At 39.2% G+C, this 22,268-nt stretch overlaps 1 long non-coding RNA gene across 1 annotated transcript; it reads left to right on the plus strand.

Annotated features, from left to right (window-relative positions):
- The first annotated feature begins 1,571 nt into the window (after positions 1 to 1,571).
- On the plus strand, positions 1,572 to 14,684 carry LOC125079987 (uncharacterized). The gene is made up of 3 exons (XR_007121187.1): positions 1,572 to 1,797; positions 12,401 to 12,479; positions 14,561 to 14,684. It is a non-coding gene; the product is annotated as an uncharacterized LOC125079987 (long non-coding RNA).
- The last annotated feature ends 7,584 nt before the right edge of the window (positions 14,685 to 22,268 follow it).

Below are 22,268 nucleotides of genomic sequence, written 5' to 3' on the forward strand. Positions count from 1 at the left end.
GGCAAGAGCTGGAATTATTTCCTAGAATCACAGGGATTCAAGAAGGGAAAGTGGAGACAATAAAAGTGTCCAGAAATATGTGTCTAGAATTAGCCAAATGCCAAACTTAAGGAACAACCCAAAAGCATATTGGAGAGGTGGCAAGAAGAGGTCTTTCTTTGATGGGTCTCAACATCTTCATTAATTTACACATCTCCAAACATTAGAGTAGACCCAAATTGTGCAGTGACCAATTGTTCTAGACCAAAGTTTGGTACAGGAATCTCACAGACATCTTTTCTTCTTAGTGAATTGATTTTTTTGAAGTCCATAAGGTTATAAGCACTAAATCATTAAGCATTCTCTTTTGTGTATGTACATAAGCATGTACACATGTATTTTCCAAGCCACTTTTATAAAAAGGATTTAAAACATCCATTTATTTTTTTAAACATGTGCTAAAAATAATAAAATTTTATGAAATCTGAATCATCACATTTCTATACTATTTGCAGTCCCTTATATATTAATTAGCATTCTAATGTTCTCTTGTTTCCCAAAGTATATAAGTTTGATCAACTGTTTTTAATTTTTATAATAGTTTGTTGTTAATAATCAACCAAAAAATAAACCAAAAATTCACGGATTTGGGATTTGGGCTTGTATCATTTTAAGTATACCTATCCTGGAACTATATGATCTCTAATAAGCAGCATGTAACATAAGATCCCATAGATATGAAAGGATACCCCTTTCGAGATACCCCCCGAGATACCTCTCCTGCTCATCAGAGAGCCTTCAATCTTTTCCCCTTTTAGGGATTGTTTCAGCTGCAGGGAGCCAGCCTGCCCAAAGTCATTCCTTTCCTGGGAGAGCTCAGATACAATGACTCATCAGGTGAGGGATAAAGCCATTTATTTCAGAAGGGACAATCCTGATGGGCCGTTTTAGCTCTAAACGCCCCATGGGGTGGTCAAGACTGTCCCTGAGAAAATAACATGGTGATATTGAGGCTTCATTTTTCCCTCCTTCTAATCCTTGGTTTTTTTGTTTTGTTTTATATGTTTTTTTTCTTTTCCTTCCACAGATTTTGATACCAAGAACACCTCATAATAAATGTGTTGGCCTCTAAACTCTCTATCAGACAGTGCTTTCCAGAGAACTTAACCTGTGACTTACAAGTAGAACATGAAGTTCTTAAGGGCAGGGATCTTTGGCTATCTTGCTTACAGATACCAATCAGTTCCCAGTGCCTGGAATGGTCTCTGGCAAATAATCAATTCTTAATAAATACTTGATGATTATATACAACTTCATCTGTGTGGTGCCAAATGCCAAGGAACAAAATAAGATAATTGTAGAAACAGTGTTGAACTTCCAAACCAAGAGTCCCCCAACAGTTTTTGCCATAAACCAGCTGATGTAGATAAGCAGAACTATAGAAATAGCATATACAGCAACTTCATTCATTGTTGCAACATTTATGGAGGGCCTACTATGTGTCAAGCACTAGGTTGGGGGGGAAAAGATAAAGAAGAAAAACCACCTTTTCTCAAGAAGCTCACCATATATTATTGGAAAGAAATCAAGTCATCAGTGATGACATCATAGTGACAAGTACAAGGACAGTGAACACAAGAGGCTATCGGAACACATGAGAAAAACAAAACAAAACAGTAAGTTCAGCCTTAGAGAGAATTCTTCTCAGAGAAAGTGACATCTGTGGGTGATTTGGTAGAGAACTACTCCATGCCTTTAAGGGCACAAATTGAAGCCCATCTATCTGGGTTCAAATCCCAGCATTACACACCAGAGACAGTAAGCAGACAACTTATTTTTAACCTCTGCCATACTAATCTTTAAAATCAGAATATTTAGAGTATCATAAGGGCTACATGATTTGACATCTGTGAAGCATTGAGAATATATCTGTCCAGTAGTAAACTCTCACTGTGAATTGAAGAGATTCAATTAAAATGGATAATAGGATTAGCCCAGTGGGGAATCACAGAGAGAATAACAAGTACAGAGGGAGTCTGGAGCCTTCAGAGACCTGGAGGTCACTTAGTATGTTTAGGACAATGGGGGACAAGGGTGTGACCTGAGAAAGAACCAAAGAGAAAAGTGGGTGGGTAGAAGGGAAGGCTTCAATGGAAGCCATCTCCCCAAAGCAGATGCAGGCCCACCAGGCTTAGGTCGTAAATTTCTACAAAGGGAAGGTCAGTTGAAGTGTCCTAGAGCTTAATGTCTAAAAATTCCTCTGAAAACTTTGGCCCAAGTCTGAAACACTCACCAGATATCACAGTCATCTGAATATTGGAGCTTCTGTGAATGGGTTCATTGAATCTATCTGCTAAAGAGAATGTGAAACTTCCCTTTCCATAGAATGTTCTTTTCTGCTCTGAAGGCAATCATTCAGTATGAAGCCACAAATGTCTTTGAAGAAAAATGTGGTATCTGGGGCCTTTCATTTTACATGTTTGCATATTTCTGTGAAATTGGTGTCAGAATGTTCTGGGAATGTTTACTTAACCCCAGATATTTTAAGAGGTTCAAAGTCTTCGTTTCAGAAATAAGGAATAACTACTGACTATGATGAAGGGGACATCCTTCTTACTTGGTCATGTCTTGATTGCATCTGCATCCCATTTCCTCCTTGCAAAAAGTAAAAAAGAGTGTATTAGTCTACTCAAGCTTCCATTTCAAAATACCACAGACTGGGTGTCTGAAACAATAGAAAATTATTTCTCACAGTTTTAGAAGCTGGGAAGCCCAAGATCAAGGTGCCAACCCACTCAGTTCCTAGTGAGGTCTCTCTGGCTTGCAGTGGGACCACCTTCTTGCTACATCGTCACATGAGATTTCTTCAGTGCATGGAGAAAGAGAAAGAGGGAGGTTGGAGGGGATAGCAAGATCGTTCTCTGATGTGTCTTCATATAAGGACGCTGATTCTATAGGATCAAGACACCAATCTTTTGACTTCATTTAACTTTAATTATTACTGTATGGGTCTCATTTCCAAATACAACCGCACTGGGGGTAGGCTTCAAGATATAAATTTGAGTAGGGAGAGGAGACACAAACTTTCAGTCCATAAAAAGTATATGTTCCCATGATTCTCTCTTAAGTGCTCTAAAATGCTAGGAATTTCTTGTTAATAATGGACTGAGTATAATCATAGTTAAACAAACATTTTCTGTGGTTGGCTTTAACTTCATCTAATAAACAATTAAGCTCTGACAAATATGGATGACCCAATCAGTGTCTCCAGTACACTGATGAAGGATATGGTAGAAATGTCAACACTGTAAACAACCTTCTCGGTGAGCTATGCATGTGTTTTATCATTTTGCCTCAATCTACAACAGATAGCAAATCACTATCTTGAAAAACACAGCAGTTGGACAGAAATGGCCATGTTCATTTTTTCAAATAAGTAGATTATACAAACCATTTCCAAGATCCAGAAGGATTGTGTGATTCATGAATTATCTTGAGAATTGGACTTTTACATTTTGATAGTAAGTGCAACATCCTCCTGAGCCCCCAAAACAGGCCAAGGACATATTTATTCTGCTTTCCCAGTCTTCTGAGGGCTCACTTAATGAGGACCACCTTCACTGAGTGAGATAGAATCCTTGTCATCATGTGAAATGACACTGAAGCAGAAGCAGGAAAGATGTGAAGCAAGCCAGTCCTTCTGCAGCAAAGTAAAAACTCAAATTCCGCTCCCCTGGCCAGTGTGTGTTTGTGCACTGAGCATTTCCTTGTATGGCTAACCCGAGGCAAGAATCCTTCGCGCCTTGTGGAAACGAAAGAACAAGACTTGCAGGTTTGCTTTTGAACACAAACTGGGATGCAAAAGAATCCCATGCATTAGGCAGTTTTTTCAGCAGAAAAACATTTGGAGAGATGTCAGGGTGGAGGCTGTTTCCACTTCAAACTGCATTTCAAGACTCGTGGTTAAAGCATAGATTCAGAAACTATTGCTTCAAAATGCACGAGCCTGCTGAAATCGTTTGAGCTTAGTGTCTCTTCTCTACCTTTCAAACGCTCTTTATCATTCTCGTCTCTCTTCTCTTTCCTGTTTCTTTCTTTGCTTTCTTTTTGTCCCTTTTTCTTTATCTTTTCTTCTTTCAATTACTCTTCTTCTTTGACCATTCCTTTCTTCCTTCCCTGTCATCAAATTGTCATCAGTGTCTTCCTTTACCTTCTTTTCCTTTTCTTTATTTACTTCTTCCCTCTTTCCTTCCATCATATTTCCAGCAAAGTTTGTTTTGAAAATGAAGTGAAAGGCAGCCCAGACAATGCTTTAATCAACCATGACTGTGCTAGATCCCTATTAACCAGAAAATCCTAGCACATCAGGATAATCAAGAGAACTAAAAGTCTCTATTCTTTACTTTTGCCAAGGAGGGAAAAGGATAGATATGCCATTGAAACATGAGCAAGAGAGGAGGCAGTTCCTTTTCTTCCTTTCTTCCTTATTCTTTACTTTTTCCTACCTCCACTTCACAATTTTCTCACTATAACCATTTTCCAAGATGAGTACAGAGGGTATTGCTAACCCATGTTATAGATCAGAAAACTAAAGCCCCGAAGGATTATTTAGTTCGAGGGTGGCATAGTTAGTGACCCTATTCATCCTCCTCATGTGAAAGTTGATGAACAAGCCCTTACCCCATCCCACCCCCAGCCATAGTGAAGCAATGATTCCAACACCTCAATCAATCATTTGAGCAAAATAACAGAAGAATAATCCTAAAATAACCCCACCAAGAAACACGGGTATAAATTCATAAGTCATCCACTGCTTGTTTCTGTGTGTGCTAGGAGTTTAGATACAACCATTGGTAAAACTTAACCAAATTTTACTTAGTAAGTTATAATGTTAAAGTAGGATTTTTTTCTTATTTGAGAAGCATTATGTCATATAGTCTAAAAATATGGTATTTGCAATCAGACAGATCTGGATTCCAATCTTCACATAACTTCTTAACGGTTGTGTGACTTTAGACAATTGCTTATTATCACTAAGTCTTCAGCTTTTCATTCATAAACTAGAAATAATTATTACCTTCAGAATGGTTATAATTACAAAAGTAATATGCTGACTACGATGTCTGACACAAGAGGCAATAATTTACAATAAATACAGGACTGGATTGTTAGCATGTTTGCACAACTCTAAAATTTATTAAAAAGTGTTGAATTGCACATTTAAAATGATTGAATTTTATGATATGAAAATTGACTTCAATAAGGCTATATATAAAGCTATGTATATATATATACATATGCAAGCAGACATGAAGTCACCAGGGAGGCAGAAACATTTTAGTCAAAAGAGGAATCAAAATTTTGCTGGTCAGTCTTGAATTCATGCTAATAATTTTGGATGTAATCTATGAGATAGTAAAGAAAATTAAATGCTTTTGAGTCAAAGGGTTAAAAAAAAATTGAAGTGTGCCTCATTCATGAAGGCAAGAAGAGTAGCTGGAAATATCCTGCCAAACCACACTAGAGGAGATAAGGTCCTGCCTAGCTAGCAAAGGGAGCAACAGTGGGGGAGCAGCCATAAGTGATCCTGGGAAGAAGGGGAACATGTTGACTGACTACTGAGAAGAATGCAGAAGAAGACATCAAAATCTCACAAAACAAACTGAGGGTTGATGGGGGGAGGGGGGTTGGGAGGGAGGGTGGGATTATGGACATTGGGGAGGGTATGTGCTATGGTGAGTGCTGTGAAGTGTGTAAACCTGGCGATTCACAGACCTGTACCCCTGGGGATAAAAATATATTATATGTTTATAAAAAATAAAATAAATAAATAAATGACTCAGATTTTGAGCTTGGGTGTTGAATTTTAGGTAGATCAAATCTGAAATACTGATGACACATATGGATGAATATTCAGCGGGAATGTTTAGCAGGTTGTTAAACTCTGTGTCTGAAACTCGGGAACCAGAGATGGGAATTCATGTGAAAAGTAATGCTAGCTGAATTCCGAGCTCAAATTAGACCTCAGGTTTACACTGAGTTCCTAACCCCCTAGCCTCCTTGCCTGAGGCTCTTATTTGATCTCTACGTTACCAAAATTACTCATGAGGGAAGGAATCTTTTTCTGAGGAGGGTATCTGGAGCACCATCATGTTCTCAATGAAGTCTGTGACCCCAAAAACATTAAGAACAACTGATCTAAGCAATGTCAGTTGAATGAAAGAAACCACAGGGTTGTTCAAGCCTGTTTACTCTCTTCTTCTATCCGAAGGTCTGTCTTGGGTGGAGTGCACAGAAACACACACGCTGTGGCCCCATTGTTGGTGCGTGGTACCATTCTTCATTTCTGTATTTACATTTCAGTTTCACTCTCATGCTCCGGGTTCCAGGTGATTTGTTTGTGGTTGTACTGGTTACTGTCCAAAGGGAAATGCGTTTTTTAAAGGATTTTTTATTTTTATATTTGAATAGAATCTTGAATTATTTTTCTAATTTTAATTCAATTAGCCAACATATATTACAATATTAGTTTTTGGTGTAGTGTTCAATGATACATTAATTTTGTATAACACCCATTCTCATCACATCATGTGCCTTCCTTAATGCCCATCACCCAGTTACCCCAACCCTCCACTCACCACCTTTTCCATAACCCTCATTTTGTTTCCCAGAGTTAAGTGTCTCTCATAGTTTGACTCCCTCTCTGATCTCTTCCCCTTCAGTTTTTCCTCCCTTCCCCTATGATCCACTGCACTAGAGAATTTTTTTAAATGCTCTGCCATTTCATATTTAATTATGAAAAAGTATCCTTATAAACATTTTGGAGCTGGAATATCTCTGTTAATTGCACTGACATATCTAAGACCAGCTTTCTGAGAGTCAAGGATGCATGAGCAATCCAGGATGTCATATGAAATGAGTTTTAAAAAATGGAAAGTTTAAAAAAAAATTATATCCAGACAGTCATTATGTTATGCCGTCAGTGTGGGCTGGAAAGGGAAGTTAGTGAAGAAAATTTAAGAATACAATTGTTTTACCAACTAGTGAGCCTAAATTAGAAAAGTTGCAAAATAGCTCAGATGCTTTTTATTGAAACAGCTCATTTTCCTTTATTGCTCAGTTTCACTTTTCCCTTGAAAAAATATTAAATCTAATATGTTACTGTGTATAAAAGTGCCTTAATTAGGCTATGTGGTACACAACATGGTTCAGTGAGGGAAATACAGATGTTGAGGGACAGAAGCATACCTAACTGTATTGCTTTCTTAGCAACAGCTCTTTTCTGTACTTGGAAACCATAGAATTAGGGCCAGATGGAGGAACTCAGCCTTCCAAGTGGTTGGGTAAAAGGACAGAGCATCTGACTTCCTTAATAGGTGCATGTCTCCACAACATCGAGAACCAGCTGACTTTGCATTAGAAAAGGGATTCAGAAAATTGAGAAATCTCGAGGTTGCTACTATGTCTGTTCATGGGAGTTAAAGGCAACCTGAAAAAGGAGGACCAGGGGAAGATCATCTCAGAAGAGAAGGTCCCAGTTCAAGGAAACCAGGAGCTATGCTTATTTTAGTCACTCAGAGGCAGCATAGCTGGGTTTAAGAGGAGCAATGTGAGAGTCAGAGTCACAGGACAAAGCATCAAGTCTTCAGGGTAATACAGGGATGGCTTTTGGAGAATTAACAGTAAAATGCATTGCTGGCAGGAGAGAAGTCAGACGGGATTAGATATGAGGAATGATTAAAGAAAAGTGGATGAAAACAAAGATGGAAAATGGCAAGAGTTTGTGCTATGGCTTCCTGATGGCTGTGTTTGGGGCTCAGAAGTGGTTGACTAACAATAGGTAGAACTGAAACCCTGGAAATTATTCTGCTCTTTCTAGTGTCAGAAACAGTCAGAAGACTGTTGCTTTAGTTCATGCTTAAAGTCCTCAAGAAAGCTTGCCTTGTATCAAGGCAGGACATCTCATCTTCTGGCAACTGCAGCTTCTAGAAAGACATCCTTTTTATTCAGTTATTACTCTAACTCTCAATAGAAGGTTGTAATAAGTTCAGCCTTATATCTACTAGCAAATCAGGGAGGCTCAGGTTCTTTCCATAACTTCAAGAGTGCACTACCACTGTTACCTCTGTTAGAAATCAATAATGATGGAAGGGAATCAATCAAGTTGAATATATTTGAGGCTCTAGTTACTAAAATACTTCAGAGGCTTCACAGGATGGTACTATGGATCTGCTGGGATTGAAGGCCCAAGTCCTAGAGTCTAGATTTTAAGTGATTATATCAGCTCGTTTGCTAAGTACCATGCTTCCTCTCCCAAATTCAATATCCGGTGGAAATCTGAAGATTTCCAAGCAGGAGATAGGCACCAAACCTTTGTCCCTGTGCAGCCATACGTGACCCTATATCTCATCCAAAAAGCAATCCCGTGTAACTGATGTATATCCTTGTGCCTGGTCAACATAATTCCAGTTTGGGGATTTTGTGATTTTAGAAACATACTCATAAGAGATGAGCAGGCTCTGGTCTGAACATGCTGAAGATAGATCCCATCTTCACACTTGCCTATGTTTTCCACCCACCAATCTCAGTTTTACTCCATGTAGACACATACAGTAAGCTTAATCCTGCTGTTTCAGGGCAGCCTTCAAGAATTCTTAGGGAGCTATCATGCCAGCTCTAATCCCTCTCTTCCCTGAGACAGTGCCTCCAGAGTCTTGGCATAACATGCTTCCCAGTCAATCACCAACCTCATCTCTCTCTCCTCTGAGAAGACAGTGGCTAGAACTAAATATATCTCACCAATGCAGGGACTGCCTCATCCTGTGTTCTTGAAATTATAATTCTGTTTGTACAGTTTACATGTATATAACCCCAATACCATTATAAGCCTCCCTCTCTTGCTTTGGTATTCTCATTTTATTTTTTTTAAAGATTTTATTTATTTATTTGAGAGAGTGAGAGAGAGAGAGAGAGCATGAGATGGGAGAAGGTCAGAGGGAGAAGCAGACTCCCCTCCAATCTGAGAGCCCAATGTGGGACTCAATTCTGGGATTCCAGGATCATGACCTGAGCCAAAGGCAGTTGCTTAACCAACTGAGCCACCCAGGTGCCCGGTATTCTCATTTTAGAGACTACCTTACCATGGCTGCTGAGTAGCTATGAATGATGACTACTGCAATGGACCTTGTAACAGATCAAAGAGAAATAAGGGGCTGTCCTGCCTTAGGGACTCAGGGGCTATTAAGAGACTCACATTTGTGTTCAAATGTATCTAATTACACCCCAGAGCCAACTGTTTCCAAAGTCAAAGAGCTAAGGCAGCTCACAGAAGGAAGATGCTATATATGCTAGGATGAGGAGATGATCATTCCAGAGAGAACATGGTGTTTGGCAATGAAACTCCTGGCCAGAGAGAAGCCTAAGAACTCATTCATTCCACAAGTATTTATTTTTACACTTACTATGCACAGAAACAAAAAGGGAAAATTAATTTAATTAAAGATCAGAAAATGTTCTGATATAACCTCCTTTCTAAAAATATCGAGGATTCCCCAAGTGCTCCAATTCGTTCCTAAACAGGACTTCTGGAAAGGAAGTGAGAATGCCAAAAATGGGTTAACACTTTCTTTGCTATAGTCCACTAAGGCACAGAGATATGAAGGAGCATGAGATGTCTCAAATATCACAACTTGTTTGGAAAGTAAGCAGAGGTGGGCAAGGGCCTGAGGAGGGATCTTATGCATTACACCAATGGGTCTGGACTTGCCACAGGAGGCAGTGGGGACTTATTGGCATGACAGAAGGAGAGTGGCAAGATCAAATCCATACTTTGCCAAGATCATGACAATATTGTGAACAGGAGAATCAGAATTTAAGGCAACCAGTTTGGATACAATTGCAACGGTCTATAGGAGAGAAAAATGACAGTCTGTCTGTGTTAAGCTGATAACACCATAGAATCATATGAAGCACTGACTTAGGAACCATTGCAGAGGTAGAATCGATGGCTTGGGTTTATATTGAATATAGATACTGAAGGAGAGGAAAAACCCAGAAATAAAAATAATGCATCTCACTTACCCTATTGAGCAGTAAAAATGAACTAAGGTTATGGCTAAGAAAGTACCTGAAAAAAAAAAAAATGTAAAACTCTTCAATAGGTAAGGTATTTTTATTTTCACAAGATCTTATTGCTAGATAGTATTTCAGTTTAGTCTTTAGCACAAGGAAGCAGGTCAAATGCATTGTGGACAAAGTACGACCATGACAAAGAGAAAAATGTAACATATAGTTTTGAATGTATTTGCACCTCCAACCATCCTTAACACCAAAAGGGATTAGGAACTGCAGAGTGCAGACATGAATCCTCCACACCCACTGAAAGGATCAAGAGGTTATTGCTTGAATTTTCTTAAAGAAACTCCCCTACCTCAGTAAAGAGCCACCCTCTCAGAGCTATTCCAACTAAATTATGTTATAGTCCTGAAACAGAACTTTAGGTGAGAGGCAGAAAATGTTCAAATGTGTAAATCTGATTAACTATCCCATCAACAAGTTTCCCAAGTGAGCTATTTGATAATTAGGCAAAACATCTGTAATAGGATTAGTGTCTCAGAAAGAGTTGCTGCTTTCTTGGCCAGGGAAGGAGGTGGGGACGTTGAGGGGGGAGGGGGTGGGGAATTTGGACATAAACTTAACTTTAGCCCAGCTGTTTCCCATTTGAAGAAAGGATAAAGGGTAGACACTGAGTCAGTGGGAAAGCATCAAGACAAAAGTGAAAAAGGACATGATATCAAATCACGCTGGCCCTAAGTTGACTCAAGTGCATACCATTGGCATGTGGTGAGCAAAGCTTCCCTTCTCTCCACAGTCCTGGGAGCTAGCCTTGGTTGCCAAAAAATGTCCCAGTAAAAATATTTATATGAAAACAACACAAAGGCGGTGTTAAGAACACCGCTGACCTCTTACAGTTTAACCTCATCTTTCCACAGCAACAAGAACTTGGAAAATCTCCCTCGCTCTGTGGATGATGCAAGACCATGGTTACTCTAGGTGGTTTGAGCACTTCCTCCTGGCTTTGAGCCTTCACAGACTGGGAGGAGCATGTGGGAAGCACCAGTGGATTATAGGGCTCTTTCTATGGAAGAGACAGTTCCTGCTGAAGGAGGCTGGGACAAGATTTGGGCTCAAGTGCTGTAACTGGGAAGGGAACCTAGCTGATTTCAATCATTCATTTGATCAAGCAATTGGCAAATGTTTATTGAGCACATACAATGTGCAAGGTGATAAACTAAATGCAGGGGACAGTATTTTGACAAGGACAGACAGGGTCCCTGCCCTCATAGACCTCACACTGTAGGGAGAGTAAATGACATGAAAATAATATAAGTCTTGGGCTGCCCATTTTTTTTAATGAGATTTCCTTAGTCTCTCTATCTTTGGTCCCACCTGTGACTATTTTCTGCATTCTTTTCCTCTAATATCTACTCAACCTCTGACCCACTAGCTGCTCTGTGCCCTTTTGTTCCTATTGATCAAAATTCTTTCTTCATCTTGAGTACTCAATGAGACACCCATCCAAGAGATTAGACAGGGTTGACTTCATTTAAGTAATGGCCAGCCCCAGGCTAAAGCTAGACTCAGAAGAGGTCTTTAAGCATAGGCAGCAAAAAAAAAAAAAAAAAAAAAAAAAAAAAAAAAAAAAAAAAAAAAATCTTTGGCCAACTTATGAATATGGAAAGGCTTATTTTTGATGGTGTGCACCTCCCCAGGAGGCACTATTTTTTCCTGTTCTAGACTAAAGAAAGAGAAATGGCTTATCTCTGTATTTTTATGAAGAAGTAGTATAGAACTTCGCACATAGAAGAGCCTTAATTAGAATATAGGTCTTCAGGTAGATAGAGGTAGCCCATTTGTGAATCTTGACACTGCTTTATGATGAAGAGACATTTCTCAGTTTTCTCATCTCATCAAAAAACTAATAAAGATTCTAATAGGATTGCTAAGAACAATAAATGTTACATTAGATGGGAACACCTAGCCTGGCTCTGGTTCATTCCATAAGAGTTTGTTCACTTTCCTTCTCCTGATGTGTTTTTACTGAAGTAAAATGAATTGAAATGGAAGAACTTGAAATTGAGAGATATTAAATAGCCTGTATTTTCTCAAAAATTGGCTTTACTTCTTTTCTTGTAATTCCATCATTTAGAGCAAGGTTCTACAACTACAGCCCATGGGTTTGATCTGCCCCCAAACCTGTTTTCATAAATAAAGTTTTATTGGAACACAGCCATGCACATTCATTTACATAATTGCTATGGTATCTTCTTCATTAGACATGTAGAGTTGAATAGTGGCAATAGCCAACATATGGCCATAGCTAGCAAAGCCTAAAATATTGACACTTTCTCTGACCCTTTAGGTTTGCCAACTTCTTGTTTCCAGTGAAGGCTCTATTTTTTGTTAGAAAATCCTTGTGAAAATTCCACATGCTGCCTCCAGTAAGTGACACATCAAGCCACATGTCCTTTCACCATATTATCGTAGATCAGATCACATGAGGTTTGGAAGCAGGGAGTGAGAACAGAAAAAAGAACTCTTTGGCAGGGATAAAGAAGGAGAATAATCTGGGCCAAAGGCGTTGACTCATGAAGGAGAGAAATATACTTGACTTTCTGAGTAGGAGAGTAGAGAGCTGATAATCAAATTAGATCTGAATGAAAGGAAGGGTAGTGGCAGTGATAATAACATTACTTCTTTGCCAACGTTCCCCAAAATAGAAAAATGAAGACAAAAGTTTACATACTAACTCCCCCCAGGAGTAATGGGATCACCATCCCTGAAAAATGGGAGTGAAGGAAAAAGAGGGGTAGGGCAGGGAAGGAAGGAGAACAATTTTTATAGCATGTCGCTAACAAGCACTGCTGAGTGCTTGGTCGTGAGGCAACTTCAGAGAAATGCCTGGAATTACTCTCTCCAAAACTGGCTGTCAGGGACTGAAAAGGAAGGATAGCTGCTAGCCCTGGTTACTCAAAGGGTGTCCCATGGGATGGATCCACCACACCTCCAGATTGTCTCTCCTGGCCTGAAGAAGCTGGAAACCAAGATAGCAGTAGAGACGTTTACAGCACAAGCCACGGCTTGAGGAGCCAACCTGTTGGTGACTGTCGGCCTCAGCTGCAGCCTATAACCAGCAGTCCCACTGGCCTGCCCAAGTGGATCAAAGCCCATGTGTAGGCACCACGTGAGTTTCAGAGTCGGCTGAGCCCCAGGGAAGCAGGGAAGCCCTAGGACAGAGGTCAGAGGGGAGACCAGACACTGACAGGTCATGAGGGCCAGGGACACAGGGGACCCAGAAAAGTCCGCACAGTGGGTCTGGCATGGCCCAAACCATCGAGGCCGTCATACGTTCTGTGAAGACCAAAATCTTCCCATCTGTGTCCTGCAGGAAAGCAACTGATGCCAGGCAATCTTCCTTAAGAGTCATTAGTCACATAGACAAAAACTCATAGAATCTGGGGAAACACTTAAACTGGCTTTGGCACACTAGCACTTATTGAGCACCTACTAGATGCTGAGTTTTTTTCAAACATATATGTTTTTAATCCTCAGGAAATCCCCATGAGTGTGAAATGACAATCTCCATTTTACATTATCAGTAAACTGAGACCCAGAGCCGTTAAGTAACTTGCTCGGTATCTTTATTATTTGAGGGCCTATCATATGGAAAAGGGACTAGACCCTCTCAGGTGGCCCCAGGGAGCCAAACTGAGAACAATGGGTAGAAACGCTTAGAAAACAGTACTTAGAACAGGAATGGAGAGCCCGAGCTAGTTCTCCAACAAGGCAACATGCTATTGTCCAAAAGAGTGAGTTACTCCTCTGTGGCAGTAAGGAGCACAATGTGATGCCTGTGGGAAAAAGAGGCAGGATCCCCCAGTCTGGTAGAAGGCTGGGCTTGATGGAGGCTCAAGTCTTCTAGGGTCTTTTTCATGAAGAAAGAGTCAATATCAACACAGATATTTTTACAGTTGCCATTGTAATGTCACTTTGGGAGGAAAAAAAGATAACTTATATAAAATAATAATATATTAATAATAAGATCTACTGGTATTTGGTTTTTAATGCATACCAATTACTTTCAGAATAGCTTTATACATATCATTTAATCTTTACAACAAACTATGGGGTCCTCGTTACCATTATCCCCAATTTACAGATGAGAAAATAGGCTAGCAGAGACAAAGCACAGAAACTTGATTGCCAAGGTCTCCCAATTTGGGATTTTCAGCAAAGGGCGGGCTGCTGGAGGCTGAAGCCCCACTCCCACTGGCTCTGCTTTGTTGCCTGGCTTATTCTGCATTTGCCTACCCCTGTCAACTCAAAATCACTGGAGCCTTAGCTCCTGGGAAGGAACAGTCATGTGTAAGGTCATTTTGGCAGACAACGCAGCATTTTAACAGCCTGAATTTTTTTTCTGCGCAAATTTCTTGAAAATCCTTTCCTCATGAATCCTTTATTTTTCCGTTGCATTTAAACCCCTCCCAGGCTGTTTGCTGCCATTTAAAATGTTTTTGAAAAGAAATTTTGCAGGTTTCTCCCAATGAAAAGTCAACCAGATCATCAAAGGACAGACATTTTATCCACCCCCTCGGGATGAAAATGATTTTGGAAAAGCATGAGACAAATGAAATAAGGAAAAACAAGCTTCCAGAGCAAGATCCTAACACAACAAGGCGCCTGAGACAGGTAACAAGTGGGTGATTCAGAGATGGGTGAGGGCACAGGGAAATAAAGGCAGAAACAGAGGGGAACCTTGGCCTTCTGAAGGCTTGGACATCAAGAAGCTAGAGATGAGACAGCCCAAAACTGCATCTGTGGAAAATCACAGCAGCAGGAAACCACAGGGTGACGGCTAAAACCTATCACCGCGGTGCTTCCCATCCCTGCTTGAGACAGCGCACATTCATCAGTCGCCTGTGACGCCTCCCAGCAAAAAAATCTTTAAATACTTAAACCATACTTTAATTTTGAAAGGACACATCTTGCTACCATTTACTTCTTTGGTCTTTCCACCACAGCTGAAATGTTTTGCCTTGACTTATAATTTAACACTTTCCTCAGTTTCCAGCGTAGCCTCTAGAAGTCAGACTGCTCCAGTGTTTACTGTTGGCTCCATCACTTGCTAAGGGACGTGAACCAGGGGTAGGTTACCTAACCTCCCTAAATCTTGGTTTTTTCATCTATCAAAAGGGAGTGATTAGAATGCGTTCTTCATACAGTCATTACTTTGAGTTCAAGAAATAATGTAGGCTCAATTCTTGACATGGCTCTTGGCACACAGGAAACCCTCTAAAAAACACCAATTACTATTGTTTTTTAATCCACGTGAAAGGGAAAGGTAGTTATCTTCCCAAGAAAGTAAAAATCTGAGACTAGACCACTTATCAAACTGTTGAGACCCAACTTTTGAAATAAACTTTTAGAAAAAATAACTACTCACCCGGGCTTCCTATGGCCATAATCTCTTTCAATAAGTCTTCTTAAGACACTTAGTCCTCTTATGCTGCCTCAGATTCTAATCTAAGAAGTATGTCCTCTACATAGGTCATATTTTGGTGTCTTAGATGCATTAGATGTCTCTTAGATGCATTCTCAAGAATTCACTCAGTTTTTACCCTGGGACTTTGTCTTCCACAATGGACCACCTTTCCTTGGTCTGCAACTTTTGTCTTCTCTTTTCTCCAGAAGTTTCATTCTCAATACTTAGTTTATAGGATCATTAGAGGATTAAATGAGATGATATATATAAAGTTATTAGAATACTTCCTAATACATAATAAGATGAAGTGTTAGATATGAATGTTGAAATAGTAATAATCCTCTTTACCTCTTGTCAAAAAAAAAAAAATCCTCCTGCCTCTGTGACCTCCTGGCACTTCTGCTCTTTGTTATAGCAGTAGGTCACCCTACCATCTTAGTCAGTTTGGGCTGTTATAACAGAATACCATATACTTGGTGGTTGAAACTACAAACATGTATTTCTCACAGTTCTGGAGGCAGGCAAGTTTAAGATCACGGCACCAAAATATCTGGTGCCTGGTAAGGGCACTATTCCTGGTTCATGTATGGGCAACTTCTCACTGTGCCCTCATGTGGCAGAAAGAAGGCAAGAGAGCTCTGTGTCTGTCTCTGTTATAGAACACTATTCCCGCCAACGAGGGCTCCACCCTCATGCCCTAATCACCTCCCAAAGGCCTCACTTCCTAACACCATCACAATGCAAGGTGGGATTTCAACCCATGAATTGGGGTAGGGGATACAAACATTCAGTCCATAACACCTGACCACATGCTTTTTCATTTTACACATTTCCGGTTTCTAGGCCAAAGAAGAATGAATAATAACTCATGGCAAGCAGCTGGAGTCAGACAGCCATCATCTCCTGAAGATGCCTGGGGCTCTTTCCCTGGTTTGTTCAGTGTCCTGTCTTGTACATCCCCCATCAGGACTCTGCTTATACTGAATTGTTTTTTCAAGTTGCATATCTACCTCTCCCTTTATATTGTGTGCTCCAAGAGAGCAAAACAAATCTTGTTTATCTGTGTCTCCTTGAACCTCACGCAGATCCTGGCATAGAGTAAGTACTTAGTTGTTTGTTAGACAATGTACTTATTTTCATTTCTAGATGGAGGAGGCCTTGGAACCTAGTTTGAATCACAGCACAAATATAGCTAAGTCCTGAGTCTATATACTCCCTACATGTGGCAGATTTGAACATATTATACACGTGTGCCAAAGGATCTACTTCACTTTAAAACTCTGAACTCAAAAGATTCATGACACCCTACCAGGAAACTACTTTGCCTCTAATAAGATAGTTACCATTGTTCTAGCTAACTTAACTAGGACTACTGAACAGAGAATTCAAAAAGACCAGCACAGAAGAAGGCTGTGATTACCTGTGTTATGTGCCTATGGTACTAGGGATCAGCTGTCCTTGCCTCGGCCTCTCATACCATCGTCCACTTTGGTCCAGGACTTCCTGGCAGCCCTCAAGGTGAGTAGTGTCATATATTAAGCAATATACTAATGTTTACATATGACATTGTCTACACTTTTTTTTTTTTAAAGATTTTATTTATTTATTTGACAGACAGAGATTACAAGTAGGCAGAGAGGCAGTCAGAGAGAGGAGGAAGCAGGCCTCCCGCTGAGCAGGGAGCCCGATGCGGGGCTCGATCCCAGGACCCTGGGATCATGACCTGAGCTGAAGGCAGAGGCTTTAACCCACTGAGCCACCCAGGCGCCCCTTGTCTACACTTTTTGTTTCTGGCATTAAATATTTTGCTTTTCGATTTTTAATAGAAACTAGACATCACGTCATTGATGTGTCATCAAAAGCAGTGCCAGACTTCCTGTTCTCCCTGGGAAGGATTTAATAGCTAGGAAGAATACATAGAGGATTCAGCTCCAGTATATGCAGACCAGAGAAGCCCCAGATCCAGGGGCCCAAGATGTAAAATCAGCTTTGTGCAAAGAGGAGAAACCGCTTCTGAATTAAACTACTTGAAAAGCTCAGATGTCTGGCATTGATTCATTCTCTGGACAGATGAGAATTTACCGACCACATGCCAGTGTCTAGGCTCTGTGTTAGCATCACAGAAATGAAATGTGTGTGTTTACGGTACATTTAAGGAACAAATATAAGAGTGATTCAATCTTCCAAAATAGATTAAAACTATATATTAGAGGTAAAAGATGAATTATGACATACTGGTTGTTTAGATAAATCACAGAAAACTGTAGGTATATTAGAGTCACAGGAAAAGATAACTTTCTAAGTTCTTCTGGCACAAACCATGTGTATGAAGATTTTGTGTGAGCATGATATCATAAAACATTGATGTCATTGGCTATTGCTGTTACACAAGTTGTGCCAAAGTGAGCTACATATTTTCATGTATGATGTCTGCATTTTTGCACTGAGAAAAATATAATGTTTACAAACTGCATAACCCCTTGCTGGTTTTGTTTGCTCACCCTTACAAATACATTTGGGAAGAGGCTTGTTTCTTTGTGAACTAACTCAGTTGCTTATACAATGTCCATTGTGCGCTAGCATTAGAGATCACAAACCCCCACCCTCTCCAAAGGATTATGAAGAAACAAGTGCTAGAGAAAAGGCCAGAAGCCTACAGAATCTCCAATACAAAGTCCAGAATTTAATCTGTGTTCATTCACCCCAAGCACACACTTACTCCGGGACAAAGGGTAGTTGGAAAGAGGAAAGTGTCCTGCATTCCAAAAGCTAAAGCAATAAAGACAGTATGTAATAATGCTTAACCATTGTATTTAATAGGGAAATAAAGAATGTGTGGAAACCCTGTGGCTAACTTTGATAACCTGAAATTTTATTCTCATTGTAAATAAAAGCAGCAAAGTAGAAGAAGAAGGGGGGATAAGGGGAGAAAAAGAAGGAGGAAAAGAAAAGAAGGAAAGAGAGCGGATGAGAAATGAGCAGAACAGAGCATCCAAACTATAGATAGCTGTCTAACACAGGCATAACTGGAATCTCTGAAGAAAAGAGGGCACAAGAAATATATGAAGAGATATGGCTGAGAATTTCCCAAAATAATGAAAGTCAATAACCCACAGATTCAAGAAGCTCAGAGAACTATAAGCTGGATAATTACACATGCACGTGCACACACACACACACACACACACACACACACACCCCTCTAGATACATTGGAGTTATACTGTTGAAAATGAAAGAGAAAGAGAAAATATTGACAGCAATTAGAAAAAATATATGTTACATAGGGGCAGAGAAAATTCACACAGACATTCATGCAAAAACAAAAATAGCATCTTTCAAGTACTCACAAAAGATTTGTCAAGCCAGAATTTTATATCAAGCAGAAATGTCTTTCAGACAATCAAGAGCTAGACCATTTATTACCAGCACAGCTGCACTACAAGAAATATTCAAGAAAATTCATAAACAGAAGAATTAAGATACCAAAGGAATATTTGGATTTACCCAAAGAAATGAAGAGTGCCAAAGAGACCTGAAGAGAGTAAATATTAAAATACATTTTTTTCCTTGATTTTAATGGCTTGCAGAGATCTTCAATGGCCAAATGAAAAACAGTAAGAATGTATCTTGGAATATGTCACATATGTAGGAGTAAAATGCATGCCAACAGCAATATAAATGATAAGAAGAAAGAATGGGAAATATATGTGTTAAGGTTCCTTTTCTAAATGTGCAGGGGTATAATATTCCTTGAAGGTAGAGGATTATGATTTAAATATATATATTGAAAACCCTAAAGCAAATACTTAGAAAGATGTAATGAAAAGTTGTGGAAATAAAATTTTATAATAGTCAGTTTTTTTAGAAAAGAAGAGAAAAACAAAACAAAAAGCAAATGAGATTAAAGAATAAATAACAAAATGGTAGGTTTATGTCCAATTATATCAATAATTTCATAAAATGTAAATGGTCTCAATCATCTCAATTAAAAGGCAAAGTTGTCAGATTGAAAAGAAAAAAAGCTATTTTTGAGAAATTTATTTTACATATAAACAGATAAAAGTGATAAAATATAGTCAATATTTGTATGTAAAAAAAAAGGAGAATTTAAGAATTGAAGTTTTACCTCAAGCAGCTTGTGTAGTGATGTTATTCAGAGAGCTGAAGAGGATGGGAGAATAACAGGTTTGGGAAGTACAAACAATAATTCAGTTAAGAGACAGTGTATTAGTCAAGATCAGGAATTAAACTATGGACTTTGGCCAAATCCAGCTGGCCTCCTGTTCTTGCATGGCCTATAAGCTAAGAATGGTTTTTACATTCATGAATGACTGAAAATCAATAGAAAAATATTTGCGAGATGGGAAAATTATGTAAAATCCAAGTTCCAGTGTTACTAGGGAAGCTAGCTTATTGGACCACAGCTGCACTCATCCATTTACACATTGTCTTTTGCACTGCAGTGACAGGGTTGAGCATTTGTGACAGAAACCACATATGGTACTATTCTCACACGTCTCAGTGCACTATAAATCACAGTACATAGTTACTACTCAGCAGTACTGTGTGTCACATGTATTATCATGATGTGATATTCTGTGTAATTTTTATCACACCAGTGAATACCCACCAAATCAAAAAAAGGAAAGACAAATGTGGACTTCAGATAGTATGCTTTTCAGACACAGTGGAGTATGGATTATTTTGTTATCGAATTAGACAGCAAATCAGTGTGTTCCTTATGCAATGACACTACTGCTATAGAATATATATTACGTGATGATGTTACTGTATCAAGCATTCACCAAAATGTTCCCAGTTCACAAGAAAGCAATAGTCCAAAGAATCAGAAAGTTTTAAACTTAATACCTCATCACAGCAGAATTTCTTCACACAGATATAAATAAAAGTAAGTCTACAACCAAAGTAAATTTCCAAGTGGCTCATTTGTTAGCTAGCCAAATGGGGAAAGTTATTGATGCTGACTTAATTAAATCATGTTTAATTGCAGCAGCCCAAGAAATGTGTGCAGGGAACACTTGTTTAAAACTACTACCCCTTTAACTAAAACCACTGCTCAAATAGTTGTGAACACAGAGAACAACATCTGTAGTCAAAAACAAAGCAAATGTTTTTATGTGCTTTTCATGGTTCTTAATGCATCAACAGTTGTTACCAATACTGTTCATTTATTGTTTATTCAAGGAGTTAATACTGAGTTTGAAGTGACTGAAGCGTGAGCCTGAGTGACCTACAGGCAGGAATAATTTCAAAGCTGAGAAAATGTAATTCAATATAAAATGAAGTGGAATCTGCTAAGATGTGTTACAACTAATCATGATAAAAATATAGATGTTAGAAAAAGACATAATTGAATAAATTTACAAAACTCATGAAAAGTACAGTTTCTGTAGCCTATGGTTATTCATCACATTATTCATCAGAATATTATTAGATATTTGATATCATACCAGTAGATGCAATGGTGAGTTTTGTCTGCTCATGACTTTGTCATTTTGGATTTCTTCATTCTCAAAACTGAGAAAGAGAAGGAATATGGGGAATTCACAACTGTTTATCTGCCATGGAATGGAAGTGACAAATCCCTTCTGCTTGATTTTAGAGTCATCACAATATAGATGGTATTTAAATACATGAGAAGGAATGTGAACATCTATGAGAAAATAGAGTGAGAAGGGGCAAGAAACATGCCCCAAGGAACTTCAATGGATACAGCCCCAGTCAACCAGAGGAAAATATGAGAAGGCCATTGCAAGTGACAACTAGAAGAGGAAGAAAACCGGAAGAGTTTCATGTCACAAAAGCTAAGCAAAGTCTCAAAAGCAAAGTGAGGAAGTGCCTGGGTGATTCAGTCAGTTAAGTGTCTGACTTGGACTCAGGTCATAATCTCAGGGTCCTGGGATAGAGCCCCATGTCGAGCCCCACTATGGGCTTCCTTCCCTTAGGGAGTCTGCTTGTCTGTCTTCTTCTGCCCCTCTCCCAACTTGTACTCTCTCTCTCTCTCTCTCTCTCTCAAATAAATAAATAAATAAATAAATAAAATCTTTTAAAAAAAATGCAAAGTGAGAGGTCATGTATGACCTGTGGCATCAGTTACCAACTGTAACTAAGGCAAGTCACAACTTCATTGAATTATATTTCCCACACCTGTATATTAATATATTGATAGTACCTACCTCATAAGATCCATTACAAATATGAAATGCAAAGTGGGTATGAAAGCACTGTGAGCCTTACACCAACAATGATAGTAATAGTTATCATTATAGTCACATGCAGAGACTCCTCTACTTTGTGCCAAATCTGCTGGAAGAAAGAGAATTCTCCCATAACCTACTTAACCATTGCCTCCACCTTGCCACATCAGGTTTTACCAAACTGGTTCGGGTGTGGATAACCACAGTCTAATTGAAATTCAGTGATTCCTAATCTAAAACATTTCCAAGGCAAGACCTACCCAAGGATATGAATCTCTCTTTCAGTAAAATGGAAGCAGTGTGTTAAATCCTTACAATCTTTCTGAAACAAATATCCAAGTCAAGTTGGCCGCTCCCGAGCCACCACAAGGCCATAGACTCAGTAAGCTATAGTCTGAATTCTGGTAAATAAATAGTGCCCCAAACTTCAGGGAAATCATAAAAGCAGGATGAATGAAAGCTGTGTCTAAAGTGCTCTGGCTGTTAGGCATGATCAACAGTAAAGCTAAAAATAAGCAAATATAGATG

Source organism: Lutra lutra, chromosome 10 (genome assembly GCF_902655055.1).
Source record: "Lutra lutra chromosome 10, mLutLut1.2, whole genome shotgun sequence".
Classification (NCBI taxonomy): Eukaryota; Metazoa; Chordata; class Mammalia; order Carnivora; family Mustelidae; genus Lutra; species Lutra lutra.